Source organism: Mustela lutreola, chromosome 11, assembly GCF_030435805.1.
Source record: "Mustela lutreola isolate mMusLut2 chromosome 11, mMusLut2.pri, whole genome shotgun sequence".
Classification (NCBI taxonomy): domain Eukaryota; kingdom Metazoa; phylum Chordata; class Mammalia; order Carnivora; family Mustelidae; genus Mustela; species Mustela lutreola.
In genome coordinates this window covers 59,406,611-59,421,199 of record NC_081300.1, presented here as the reverse complement: position 1 = coordinate 59,421,199, position 14,589 = coordinate 59,406,611, and the positions used below count along the sequence as shown (strand labels likewise).

General features: G+C 41.2%; 1 protein-coding gene across 5 annotated transcripts in view; it reads left to right on the top strand.

Annotated features, from left to right (window-relative positions):
* The window catches only part of PIEZO2 (piezo type mechanosensitive ion channel component 2), a 450,629-nt gene that overhangs the window by 219,065 nt on the left and 216,975 nt on the right, over window positions 1-14,589 (top strand). The window lies entirely within an intron of this gene.

The following is a 14,589-nucleotide window of genomic DNA, read 5'->3' as shown; positions in this document are numbered from 1 at the left end:
GCTATTGTAATAGAGAAAAGTGATTTTCATTTCTTATTTTACTGTAAAGGCAGATTTTGACTCATTCTTTTTATCATATTGAAAATGTGTTTTTATGTGTATTAATCCCAAGCTGACCAAATGCTTAAAGAAATAATAAACTACTTTAAAATTTGAAAATAAAAAAGATTTATTTCTTTCCCTAAACTCCCAGAGTCTACACCATCACTGTAGGTCTCACAAGAAGGCTATTACAGGAGTTGGGCTTGAGATGGGCAGATCTCACAGGCTGACTTAAAGCATAAAAGATCACGTCAATCCTTCATTTTGTGTGTAATCTTTTCCCAAAGAAGTTTTCTCTTGACTCTCTTTTCATAGTATGAGAAACACATAAGCAAAGGGAAGAGAATAACAAATGAAATGTCATTATCCATCTTCGATAGGACCTTGTCATACTTCCTTTGTCTATTCTTGGGGATAGGGTTAAAATATTTTAAAGGAAACCACAGACATCATGTAATTTTGTCCCTACATAGATTGAGGACACATCTCGGAAAAAAAAAGTAGGTGTTTTCTTCCAGAATCATAATGCCACTATCATACCAAATGCAAATAACAGTAAGTCCTTGGCATCATAGAGTATCTGGTCAATGTTGCATTTCCTGACCATCTCAAAAATAGATACTGGTTTGAATCATCATGCTACTGAAGCCTACACATTCTGTCTTGTTACATCTAGAGTAACAGTTCCCTCATAGCTTTATTTCATTTTTCTTCATGTCATTGACTTGTCAAGAAACCAGGTCAGTTTCTGGAAGAGTGTCTCCCATTCTGGATTTGTCTGTTTGTGGTATTGTTTATCTTGTTATTCTAGCCCCTTGTTGCACTTATGTTCACTTTGTTCCCTTTTGGTCACGGGGAACAACTTCGCACTGACTTTGTGTCCTTTTGACACAGGACCACCTGTCATTGATAGTTTCCTTGTTTCTAGAACAACTAGATGTACAAGACCATCCAACATTCCAGACCTGGCAAGGAGCCCTCTTTTCTTTATAGAGAATGGTATTTTGAAATCACAGTCTAAATACTAGGGATGGCCATTATATCTGCACTGTCATGTTTCTGTGCTGAGCCAGAAAATACTTTGTAATTTATTTGTTTAAAGATTTTTTATTTATTCATTTGAGAGAGCAAGAGCATGAGCAGGGGTGAGGATGAAAGGTAGAGGGAGAAGCAGGGCTCAATCTCAGGTCCCAGGAGCAGGGGTAAGGATGAAAGGTAGAGGGAGTGCAGGGCTCGATCTCAGGTCCCAGGAACCATGACCCAGCCAAAGTCATATGTTTAACTGACTGAGCCACCCAGGTGTCCTGCAAATACCTTTTTTTAAATAAAATAATAATAATAATACGAATTCTTACATTATTTCCAAATCAGACATAGCTTTACAGAATTTTTAATTTCTCTGGCACTATATTTGCATTTATTTTCTTTTCCACTAAAAAATCGTGGTTCTTAAAAAGACTTATTTATTTTAATATATATATATTTCAAAAATGTAAATACTAATATTACCACTCATAATAAAAATATTAAATGAAGTTTAAATTTTTGTTTGTTTGTTTTTTAAAAAGATTTATTTATTTGAGAGAGAGAGAGTGCTTACTTATGGTCATGTGCAAGTGGGAGGGAGAGACTCTCAAGCAGGAACTCCCACTACCCCCCCCCCCCGCCCCGCCACTGCTGAGCATGGAGCCTGACCCTGGGCTTGATCTCACAACCCATGAGATCATGACCTGAGCCAAAACCAAGAGTTGAATGCTTCACTGACTTAGCCACCCAGGAGCCCCAGGAATATTAAATGAACTTTTAAAATCTGCTTTCAGTCTTCATTTTATATTACATTAAAGATGTACAACTAAAGACTCAAAACTTAGATTACTTAAGTTTTTGGGTTTTTTTTTTCTCCTATGTGGTCATATTCTAACTTTTATACATAATTTGGTTCCTTTGTTTCAGAATCTTTTCAATTTTAATGGATTTTTTAAAATCTCATTTTATTTTTGAATATATAACATTTATGTGTCTCTAAGTACAAATTATATGTTTTTATATATATGAAGTGTTTTCAGAGAAATGTCACATGCGTCCCCTGCCCCTAATGTCCTGTGCCTTCTTCCTTCCCCCAGTTATATGGTTATGTATGAGCTTTTGGTTTAATCCTCCAGTGTTTATTTGCACATATGCAAGCTCATACTTGCATATACCTGTAACCTTGTCCTATTCTTCTTTATCATACTATATATGCATATATATCTCTATCTATACCTACATCTATATCTGTATCTATATCTATACACACTTTTTGGTCCAGAGTGAGAAATGAGGTTTCCAGTGAGATTTCCAAATCCCTCACATGGCAGGAAACATGATTTTGCAACATCTCCAGGTTTACACTTAAGAAATTTGAAGAGCTCATGTGACATTTTCCAGAGAGTCTTAACTCATCCATCTATGGATTGAAGATTTGTTTATCCTAATGTCCCAAACCAGGGTTTTCTTGCTTGATGAGGACTCTTCCTAGCAAGAAAATAAAACAAACAAACAAATAAATAAGTAATGAGTTATTTATTCTATTTGTCCCGTATCTAGTTCATATGTTTACAAGAAGCTAAATCAGGTCACTTATCTTCTTCCCTCAACCCCAGTATCAGAGAAAAATGGATCACAAATGACTTGCTTTAACTCCTTCTTTTCCAATACCTCATGGGGCACATTCAGGCTATTTTCAGTCTTTTGCTCTTACAGAGAATGTTGTAATGAATAACCCTGTGCACACTTGTGCTTTTGCCAGATATCTTAGGGATTAGATTCCCAAGGATAATTGATGAGTAAATTATCTGGAATTTTGCTAATCTTGCCAAGTTTCACTCCCTAGAGTTTCAACAATTTGCACTCCTAGTAAAAATGCATGAGAGCATTTCCCCAGTGCCTCACCAACAAAGTTGTCAGACTTGAGATTTTTGCCAGTCTGATAGGTGAGAAATGGAATCTTATTGTCCTTTTACATTGCATTTATCCTGCATCATTTTTCCATAGAGTAAAGTATAGGTTACTATCCTTTCTGTCAACTAGGTGAAGCACTTTGTGTAAGAGCTTCTTCTCAGATGATTAAGGATTCATTGATCAACAGTATTTGGCAGTTGAAACATTTTCTTCCTAGGTTATATGACCTTAACCTTTCCCTTACTTGAATAATGATCTAACAAGACAGCTACCATGTACCACACACTATGTTAAATAATTTCTAGTCCATACAGCAACCTCACAGACCAGGGAGGGATTGGTTACCAGTTACTGGAAAGGACAGATGGTAAACATTTCAGGTTTTCTGTTGTCATTCTTAACTTTGCCTCTGTAACAGAAAGCATCCATATACAAGGAGTATGGCTGTCTTCCAATCAAACTTTATTTACAAAAACAGGTAACTGACCATCACTTATTGAAACCCCCCCCCAGCCCCACCACACACACACACACTTGTACACTCTGGTTGCCATCTCACAGGTAAAGAAACTCAAAGAATTCAAGTAACCTACACATACAGTCATGGCCATTGACCTGCATTAGTACTGACCTACATTCAGTTCTACTTTGCCTAGTTCTAAAGATGAAGATTTTTACACCATAACACCCTAAAATCTTGATTATAGATCCTTTTTTTTTTTTTTATGTTGTTTCATGTTTCCTTATCCCTGTACCTCTGGGCATGTGGTCTTAAGCCATAACCTTACTGGATATTCTCATTTGAAAAAAGCCAGACAGTATAAAGTTGATGTTACACTGCCTCCGTAAAATTGTTATACTTCCCAGTAGATGTACAAATATATAGGGAGTATATCAAGGGCAATGCTTTATTGTTGAACCGTAATCTCAGCTGGGTGATCATCTTGATTTTTAGACATTGCCTTAAAACGTCCTGTTGTGTTTTCCCAGATTATCCTCCCGGAAGCACAATGAGCATTCTCTGTTTTGCATCTGCATCTTAAAATATAGAACAAATATTGATCTTTGAGGTGATGGTGCATTTATAGTTGCAAAGATTGTGTCAGGCAGTGCTGTTCAATGTAGCTGTGCTTTTTTTCTTCTGGAGTTTTAGCCTCTTCTCTCTCTTAAAGGGAATTACAATTATGTCTTAAATGAAGCTACCTGGTTCTTTAGAGCAGTTGTACTAGGATATTGATCCTCTCCTCATTAAGTTCTTTGAAGTCAGCCCATCAGTCTGTTTGCTAGCAGATTATATTAAAGTAGCCACATCTAAAGAAAAGAAGTGACCGAGTCAGCTAAATCTTCAAAGTCTTCTCCAAGAATAAGAAAGCAAAGATGCCCTTTGTTGTACATTTTGTAACTGAAAGGAAGACCCAGGGATCTGTCCTACTTGCTGTCCTTGCAGGAACACTTGCCATGAGACGGTGTTCAGCCATTCCCTTTCTGGAATCTGTGGGATTATGTACATGATCTCAGAATAAGTACGCATCCTCACAGTTTATGTGGTTCAAGAAAGTATGTTCTATTTACCTTACAGACAATCGCCTTGCCCCTCTGTGGGGGGATATCAGGAGTTTATTTTAGGACTTCATTACAGGAGTGTGTTGTAGCACAAGAAGGATGTAGGTTCGTATGTCTTAGATGGGACCTCCTATACTCCCTTCCCATTCCTGCTAATATAATATCTATATTTGCATAATAAAAGCAGACATGGGTTTTTCGTTGTTTTGTTTTTGTTGTTAATGTAAAGAAAAAAATAATCTGTACCCAACATTTTGGTCTCAACCAGAAATCTTACCTTCCTAGGCACATTGTCTAAGTTTATAATTGTAAATCAGTCACTCGGTCTCCATACACATGGGCGTGAATTCACTGATACTCTGCAAGTTAGAAACAAGTATCTCAGCTAAGGGATGGGCCATGCTTTCGGTGGCTTAATACAACACCTGTTCCTTTCTCACTCATGCAAAATCTAATGAGGAAGTCAGAGTCATCTAGAGGGTGGCATGCCATTATTTGACTTCAGCTTCTTTGCAGTTCTGTCTCAACACGATGATTCTGAGTTTGCTTAAGCATGGAAGGGGAGCGTCCTTATGCACCAGCTCCTAAATGTTTCCACCTGGACGTGGCATTGGTCACTGGAACTCACAATCTACGACCCAAAGAGAATCAGCTCGCTAACTTAGGGGGAAGAAGAAGAGTCAGTCTGCCATGTACCCAGCAAGGGAACAAGAGCTAGAACTAGATCTTTATCTGTTACGTTGTTTGCAAATATCTTCTCCCCTTCCGTAGATTGCCTCTTAGTTTTGCTGACTGTACGCTAAGTGAAATAAGTCAGTCAAAGAAAGACAATTCTCCTACGGAGAATTCTCCACCCATATGTGGAGTATAAGGTATAGTGCAGAGGATCATCGGAGAAGGGAGAGAAAACAGAAAGGGAAGAAATAAGAGAGGGAGACAAACCATGAAAGACTCTTGACTCTGGGAAGCAAACTGAAGGTTGCAGACGGGGAGGTGGGGGGGCAGGATGGGGTAAGCGGGTGATGGGCATTAAGGAGAGCACATGACATGATGAACACTGGATGTTTTGAGCAACTAATGCATTAATGAACACTACGTCAAAAACTAATGATGTACTGTATGTTGGTTAATTGAATTTAAATTAAAAAAAAAAAGAGGTAGAAATAGCAGAAGGTGCTAGTCATAGCTATCACCGTCAGCTCTGAGCAAGGTCTGAAATGGTTCATCTCTTTCCAAAGCTGCACTTTCCCTCTGAGAAGAAAATATTTTAACAAGTAAATAGGCTTGTGCCTAGTAAGTTGCCAAAAGAAATAAAAGTTCCTCCCTTCTGGGAAATCTTACTGCCGCCTCTTTTAAAATACCAATCTTTTACTGATCTCTCACCCCCTTTTACTTAAAATGCAGAGAATGTAGTCTTAAGGAATCTGTAGAATCAGCACAGAACCTCAGATGACGTTATTACTCCCCGGTCTGCCTGTGACTTTATTTGATGCTCTACTTGGATTGTGGAATGAAGTCTCTTTCCTCTTCAAAGAGTATTTTAAAAGACAAATCACCCCGAAGACAGTCTGCTATGATGAAACACAAATATTCCAAGGATTTTTTTTTCCCCCAATGTAGACATAATTCAAAAAGCATGGTTTGTTTCTGGGGGGTTGGGCAGCCCTCCACAGCCTTGTCTGTCGTCGGGCTCCTTCCTTCTGTCTCTCCTGCAAGGTCCTTCCGCCCACCAGTCTAGGTGTAAACGTTATTGTTTTTGTGAAACTGTTCCCGATGGCTTCCTCCCAGTGCCCTGCCTTTTCCATCATATGTCATGCATTCTTCTATGAGGTTGTATTAGGACCATATTTCAGTGGATGAAATGTGGACCTATTTTGTCAGATACTTCACATTGTGTGACATATAGACACATTGCATGGACCTATTTTCCATGTTTCTCTTCCTTTGGACCTTGAAGTCCAGGAGCGTGGAAAGGATTGGACTGTCTCGGTAATCTTGGTGCCCAGGGCACTCTTGTGTGCTTAGACCATCAGACATGTCTCGAGTACAGAACCGAGCCCTCCGTGGGCCGGGGCCCTGGGGTTTGGTGGAGAGTCATTATGCAAGAGTGGGCTTCTTGGGAAGCAGGAGACCAGGGTCCCTGCATCTCTTTTTCACTGCACAGCAGCCGCCCTGGGGGAAGAGAGGACAGGCTGCAATTAGGGCTGGCTCATCGCTAAAAGCATAGGGATGAAGATGTGGCTTTATTCTGTGCATCGGTGTGAGTGATGACTTAATCTGCCCACCTTTGTATTAACATGGAATATTCTGAGTCTCTCTTTGCAAAGGACTGAGTCTGATGCTCTGGGTTCTGCCTCAGCTGCTCCCCATCATGGGATCTCTACAATAGGATTGAAAGTGGCACCAGGTCTGTCTTGTTTTTTGTTTTTTGTGTGTGTGTTTGTTCATTTTTTTTTTTTTTTAAGATTTTGCTTATTTGAGAAAGAGAGCAAGTGAGAGAGAGGGGAAGTGAGAGTTGGAGAAGCAGGCTCCATGCTGAGCAGGGAGCCTGATGCAGGGCTTGATGAGCAGACCCTGGGATCAGACCTGAGCTGATCACAGACTCTTAACGATCTGAGCCACCCAGGCGACACCCCCCTCCATGTCTCTTTTGTTAACTGAGACACCTTGCACCTAACTCACAAAGGTCAGCAAAGTGAAATGGTTGGATAAGGGAAGTTATGAGTTGAGGACCTGATTCTGTGGCAACAGAACCATAAGAGGGCATAGGAAACATCTTTGTACCATGTTTCATTGGCTTTGCCCCACTCTTGTCTATGGTGCCTTTCAGAATGCTGTAGTTGTTCCTGCCTAGCCCTGACCTCCTCCCAGAGCCTTCCCCTAACTCCACTGACTACCATCTCAGGGTTCCTCTTCTGTCTTCCAATTTCCTACTGTCTTTTAGAACAAAGCCACTGGGTATGTTCATAATCTTAAATGTACTTGTCTGGGTCTTAAATTAGACCTATCCTTCTGAGGGCAGGATTTCTGTGTGGCCGTCTTATAATCTCTAGGGTCAGTTCAGGAGGTGGCAAATAATAGGCACTTAATAAGTGTTTGATAAATAAACGGCCTTTCAAATAAATATTAGTGTGTCATTTCTCTGTTGGCCCAGGCCTGTGGAATCTGCTCTTCCTGATAAATTATAATTTCTATTGGCTTTGGAGAATGAACAGATTCCTTAGGAAATGCAAGGCCAATTTTTAAATTCTTTTTTCCCCTCCAGTTTTATGTGTACCTCATTAGCTGTGTTATTGAAATTAATGGTGTTTCTTCAGACAATGCTTTGTAAAATGTTGGAAAAGAATGCAAAGCTACACTCCAGTGATGGATTTATGATGCGTTTTTTTATGTGAAAACTTGTATCCAAGAAATGTGATGGTTAAGTGGAATCAATTATGACCAAAACAGAGGTATCAATTTCTATAGTCACTGCTCTATTTTCCTGAATTTTTTTAAGTGAAGGTCATAGGACTGACTATAGGATCAAATGGATAATTTTGAATACCTCTTCATTTAGATCAAGACAAGTATTTCTTTTTTTTTTTAAAAGATTTTATTTATTTATTTGACAGAGATCACAAGTAGACAAGAGGCAGGCAGAGAGAGAGGAGGAAGCAGGCTCCGTGCTGAGCAAAGAGCCCGATGCAGGGTTTGATCCCAAGACCCTGGGATCATGACCTGAGGCGAAGGTAGAGGCTTTAACCCACTGAGCCACCCAGGTGCCCGAAGACAAGTATTTCTTTATACTGCACCTCAGAGAAGTATGCAGAGGGGAAAACACATTCAATCCAAGTCACACTATTGCTCTAATCTCATGGTCTATGGGATTAAACAAAGGAAATCGTAGCTGGGCTTCTGCGATGCGCCATCACATTTGTAGCAGTCAAGGTGAAACATACATGATAGAAACATACATGACAGATGTTTCTCAATTAAATTATGTACCCTGTTGTTGTGTTGGCTTTCTGAAAGATGAGCTAGGCAAGTCTTTAATTCCTTCAGACTGCATAGAAATATTCCTGGAAGTTTTAGCAAGCTGTTTTGAAATTATAATAAAAAAGTTTTGTGAGGGTAATTTATATGCAGGAAATGACTAGATGAAAAAGATGTGTCTGTATTTTGGTTTTCAAATGAAGCCTAACTGATGTGTTTATTCACTTATCATTTGATTATTTTCGAACCCTAACTTTGTGCCCACCTCTGGGCTAGATTTGGATTTTCAGAAAAACATGACAGGGGTAAAAATGGATTTGAGTTTTTAAAAGATCTATGGAATGCTGGCCTGAGACACGCTTGGCTTTTCTGATTTAATGCATTCTCGCAACATTCTGGAGTGGCTTCTCCTGACTTAGGCAAGGCTACCTGACAAGTTCAAATACCAGTGACTTAAGAGGCCAGAGGTGTATTTCTGGTTCATATTCAATGTCGGCTTCCAAAGCCGTGGAGCAACTGTGGCTCTCCTGTTGCCTTTCTCATTCTGGGATCTAGGCTGATATCACCTTCACTGAGCATATGCCCTTCTTGTAGCTGGGGAAGGTCGCGATGGCCAAGGCGAGATGGGGCTCTTTCAGTGTTGACTCTGATGGGACATGTGCCACATCTGCTCACTTTCCCTTGCTGAGGCAGGTCACATGGCCAAGTTCAAAGTCCGTGGGCACAGCAGCACACGCCTCCCACAGAGGCACACTGTAGTCACATGGGAATAACCAGCGGTGTATATGACTGTTTCGGATAAGGAGAGTATCTATTTAGAAGCAGTAATATAATCTACTTGAGTAGATTACCCCCATTTAATAAATGAGCAAAGTCCACTCAGAGTGGCTGAGTAATTTACTCAAGACCACCCAGCTCGGTGGCCAAAGGTAAGATAGTAACTCAGTTTTTTTTTTTTTTTTTTTAAAGATTATTTATTTATTTATTTGACAGAGATCACAAGTAGGCAGAGAGGCAGGCAGAGAGAGAGAGAGGAGGAAGCAGGCTCTCCGCCGAGCAGACAGCCCGATGCGGGGCTCGATCCCAGGACCCTGGGATCATGACCTGAGCCGAAGGCAGAGGCTTTAACCCACTGAGCCACCCAGGTGCCCCAATAGTAACTCAGTTTTATGTAACTCTATCTTCTGTTCTTTCACAGTCCATCATGCCAATATTTATGATGCTTCATGTTGACAAGCATTTTCTGGACACACATTATTATTCCTATGCTGAGGGCTGAGGTGAGGGGATAGGAGCACAGGGTCTCATTCTTATAGGAGACACCACCGATATGTATAATATAGCATGGCGATTATGTGCTATTGGTTAATGCTGTCGTTTGAAATGGTTTTGAGCAGCCACTATGTACCAGGTACAACAATAATGATATGAGTGGTACAGAGTGGAGGAAAGAAAGCTCAGGGGTGGGGGGCAATGTGTGCTTGGGGCAGCATTGAGCCAAAGTCTGGCTGCCTAGGTTGGGGGCAGGGCAGAGTGGTTTGTGAAAGCTTTACTTCAGGGACTGCCCAGGCAGGGTTTGCAACGCCAACTTATTAGAGACCTCCCATCGGATGTTAGAGATGGAGCGCAAGGGGCACAGACGAATACAGAAATGAACTTGAGAAGGAGTGAAAAACCCAACAGGAATGCCAAGGGGTTTGGATCATCTTTGATAGTATCAGGAGCCATCGAAGAGTGGGAAACCTAGGGCAGATACTCTGAGATGCACTTCTAGAAGAGTCCCAGGGGTGCAGTCCAGACCAGAGGGTGGCGTAAAGGAGGAAGATCAGTGGAAAAGCATTGCAGGAGTTCAGGGGACTGACTGCACGTGTCTGAACCCAGGTGGGGACAACCGAACGGGATAGAGACAATGTCTGCCGAACGTGCTTTAGGCTGTAAAGTTTAAAGTTACTACTCCGTGGGTAACTGGGTGTGCTGTGTGAGAGAAGGGTCCTGAAATGGACCACATCCACTTGGCTGACTCCACTCTCTGGCTGCCATCTCTCCTTCTGGTGCCGCCAACACTCTGCTCTCTGGCCCAGGGCTTCTCCAGCCTTTTGGAAATTTGCTCCATCTGCACGTGGGGCGGCCTGGAAGGGCCTGGGATGGAAGGGCTGGAAAGTGTTGAGGAGCAGCAGAAGTAAGTGGAGACGTGCTGGGGCTGCCCTAGATAATCCACAGGGCAACTCGTAGGAGCCCTTTCAGCAGCAACCTGTCCACAGTACACATCCGTGGACTGCTCTCGTCCATCCCTCATTGTCACATCCTCGCACTTTTCGGGGGGGCTTCTCAAATAAGCCACCTGCACCCAGGACCTCTGCTCCAGGTCGGCCTTTGGAAGACCTAAAGGAAGATACCAGCACTAACTGATGCTAAACTAGAAAGCTTGGATTCCAGTTTTATCGTTGGTGTTAACTTATTCTATGAGTAAAAAACAGCACTATTAGTATTAGTAATATGAAATCCTTGGTTTATGACTTCTTGGAGGGGGGCATAGGTGGCGTCATGTCATGGATTGCTAGAGAATCTGGTAAAAGTAAGAGACTCACATCCAGAAACATCCGTACCCACATAAACAACAAATTTTGCATTCAGGTTCAGGGCATTCGAAGAGCCTCGGAAGCATAGCATAGCACATGAAACTCTCAGTTCAAGAGCCCCATTTTGGATGAGAATGTCCTGGATTTCTTTCTCAAATGATAAATCTGCAACTGTTTCCTCTCCTCCCCCAGTCCCCTAAGCATTGGGAGTTAAACTGGGGTCTTAGAATCATCCAGTTTGCAACTCCTGAGTCCCCAGAGGGAACCTCTCCCTTCTTTTGCATAATTGAATTAAGTAAAAAGCTAGAAAGAGGATTTTTTAAATGGAGATGGGTTAAAATTCAGGTCTGTGTTTAAATTTCATAAGTTCAATGAAATGGAATTTTACTACTAATGGATTTGTTTTGCCACCACTTAGTAAGAATAATTATATCATTATTCGTGTAAGTAATAATATTCAGCCAAACACTATAGATATAAACTGTGTGTGCATCATTGCTACCCGCTATCCTGTCGTGGCTCTTAGCTCCATGAGAGTTTGCACATAGAGAAACTAAAGTATCTCCACCCGGTGGCCACATGGCTTGTGAGTAGTAGACGATGAATTTATTCTCAGAACACCAACCATTCAACCAGAAACAAACACCTGGACACCTTTTGCCTTGAAACAATGAGGCAAGCTTGGAAAAACACCAGAGAATGAGATGGATTGAGTCTCCCTGCATCCCACCATCATTCTTAGACATTTGCTGATGTTTTGTTCAAGTCACAGAATCAAGAGTTTTCTCAGATGCGCGTAACGTGTGTATATCAAAGAAATCCTTGGCACTAAGAGACTTTGTTTTGTTTAATAAATATTTTCTCCCTCTCCCTCTATTCTTGCCTTTCAAAAACGTATCACTAAAGAAAGAACCAAACACAGTACGAAGTAAGCATATTGCTTTTCCCTAACCGTGTATCCAGGGCTCTCAGATTTGTTGCTGGTGGCTGACCAGAGCCCTCAATGTAAAAGATTTTAAGGAAAAGGGCATGCTGTGGGCAGGTTGGAGAGTTCTATGCCCTGGGTGCAAATGTGGGAGCAGAAGTACACCTGCCCCTGTTTTCCATTTCCAAGGAGGATGGTGGATGTTCACACCGCCAGCCTAGCCCAGGGGGATGTGACCATTTGGTATCAAAATGGATACGTCAAAGATTTGCAGGGTTGTGGTGACTAGCAGGCCCCTTAGGTACCATTAGAGGAAACTGCGGTTTTATGATGAAGACCAATGGAATGATTTAATCTTAGTCTAAATAAAGAACTGGCCCCGAAGCACACCTGTAAGATAACCAGAATTCTATCTTAGATGTTCTCTAAACTCACTGTCGTGAGAGAGCCGCATTTCATCATGACATTGTAGATAGAGGTCCCATTTGTTCTTGATAGACACGAACTCTGCTGTTTTAGTCTATTCAGGCTCCTCTAACAGAATACGGCAGACTGAGTGGTTTAAGCAACAAACTTTAATTGCTCACAGTTCTGGGGCCTGAGAAGGCCATAATCAAGAGCCTGGCAGATTCAGTGTCTGCTAGAAGGATGCTTCCTGGTTCATAGACAGACATTTGTTTTTTTTTTTTTTTTTTACCGTGCCCTTACATGGCAGAAAGAGCTGGAGAGTGGTGCCTGGGTGGCTCAGTAGGTTAAGCTGCTGACTCCTGGTTTTGGCTCAGGTCATGATCTCAGGGTCCTGGGATGGAGCCATGAGTCTGGCTCCCTGCTCAGCAAATCTGCTTGGGATTCTCTCTGTCTCTCTACCCGCCCCCACCCCCGCCCCCCTCTCCCTCCTTCTCTTTCTCTTTTTCTCTCTCTCTCTAATAATTAAATCCTTTTTTTTTTTTTTTTTTTTTTTTTTTTTAAATAGAGTGGTGCCTGGGCAGCTCAGTCAATTAAGCAGCTGCCTTTGGCTCAGGTCATAATCCTAGGGTCCTGGGATCAAGCCCCACATCAGGCTCCCTGTTCAGCGGGGAACCTGCTTCTCCTTTTCCTTCCGCCTGCTGCTCTCCCTGTTTGTACTCCCTCTCTGTGTGTGTGTCAAATAAACAAATTCTTTTAAAAATAGAATAAAAAATAGATTTAAAAAGAGAGAAAGAGCAGGAGAACTCTCTGGAATCTCTTTTATTAGGGCATTCATCCCATTCATGGGGATTCCACACTCATGAACGCATCACCTCCCGAAGGCCCACCTTTTAATACTATCACATTGGGGGTTTCAACATATGCACTTTGAAGGGACACAGACATTCAGTGCATAGAAAGTGCCTTTAAGTCACACACAACTGGAAGAAAAGTTAGAAAATCTTAAATCTAGGCATTCCATCTCTGTGATAACATGTCATCTGTTTCATGACACATTTCTTGTGCAATTGATCAAATTTGCAGTTTTCTTTAATCTGCCAAAATTCCTTCTGTATACTCGAAACAGATTAAAAACTACAGACTAATATATATACACAGGTGTGTGTGTATGCATGTGTATCACGAAAGGGGGTGATTTACATTTCTTAGGCTGTTGAAAGCTTTGCCCTAGGACTGGGCTCCTAACTTAGAAAGTGGATTTTTTAATTCAAGTATAGTGACATCATTTAGTAAGTATTTTGTGAACAGACCTATTTTTCTTCTAGGGAAAAAAAAAAAGATGTAATCCTTCGTTAAAATATGGTTGAAAGAAAGATCTTCTGATTTGTAATCTTGATCTTCACTAAATCAGGTCATTATGACTAAAATAAACAGTCTCGAGTTAATGAGCGATAAAGATCAGGTCCTACAGAAAATAGTGCATTCTTGAACTAAAAATCTAAATTCTCAGGTGGTTACCTTGGCACTTCATTCTATACAAAATTAGAGGTACCAGCAGGAACATTTTAGATTTCATTAGTGACATGAACAAATGAACTGTATAATATATCACTTAAAGATTTCAAGTCTTGGTGTGGACAGCATGATGAATAATAGGCAGGAAATTCACGCTGTTTGATATGGAGGTAAAATTTGGATGTTGAGTCTATAAAATGGAATGTTTGGGGGAATTATGCTAATAGCCAGATACAGGCATGGGGTTCAGATTTCTTCTTTGCTCTCCATCTTACTTAAAATCTGAAGTTAGCTCTTGCATAGCTCAGATTACTCTGAAATGTCTTTTCCAGCTAACACTTTTGCTAGAGACCAAGACATTATTGCTTGCATAAGGTGGCAGTTTGTGGGGGAACCTGGGTGCCTCAGTGGGCTAAACATCGGACTCTTGGTTTCTGCTTAGGTCATGATCTCAGGGTCCCAGGATGGAACCCTGCATTGGGCTTCCCACTCAGTGGGGAGTCTGCTTGAGGATTCTCTCTCCCTCTTCCTCTGCCCCTCCTCCGGCTCATGCATGTGCTCTCCCTTTCTCAAATAAATGAATAAATCTTAAAAAAAAAAAAAAAGTGGGAGTTTGTGTTAAGGCTGTCTCATAGGAACTGT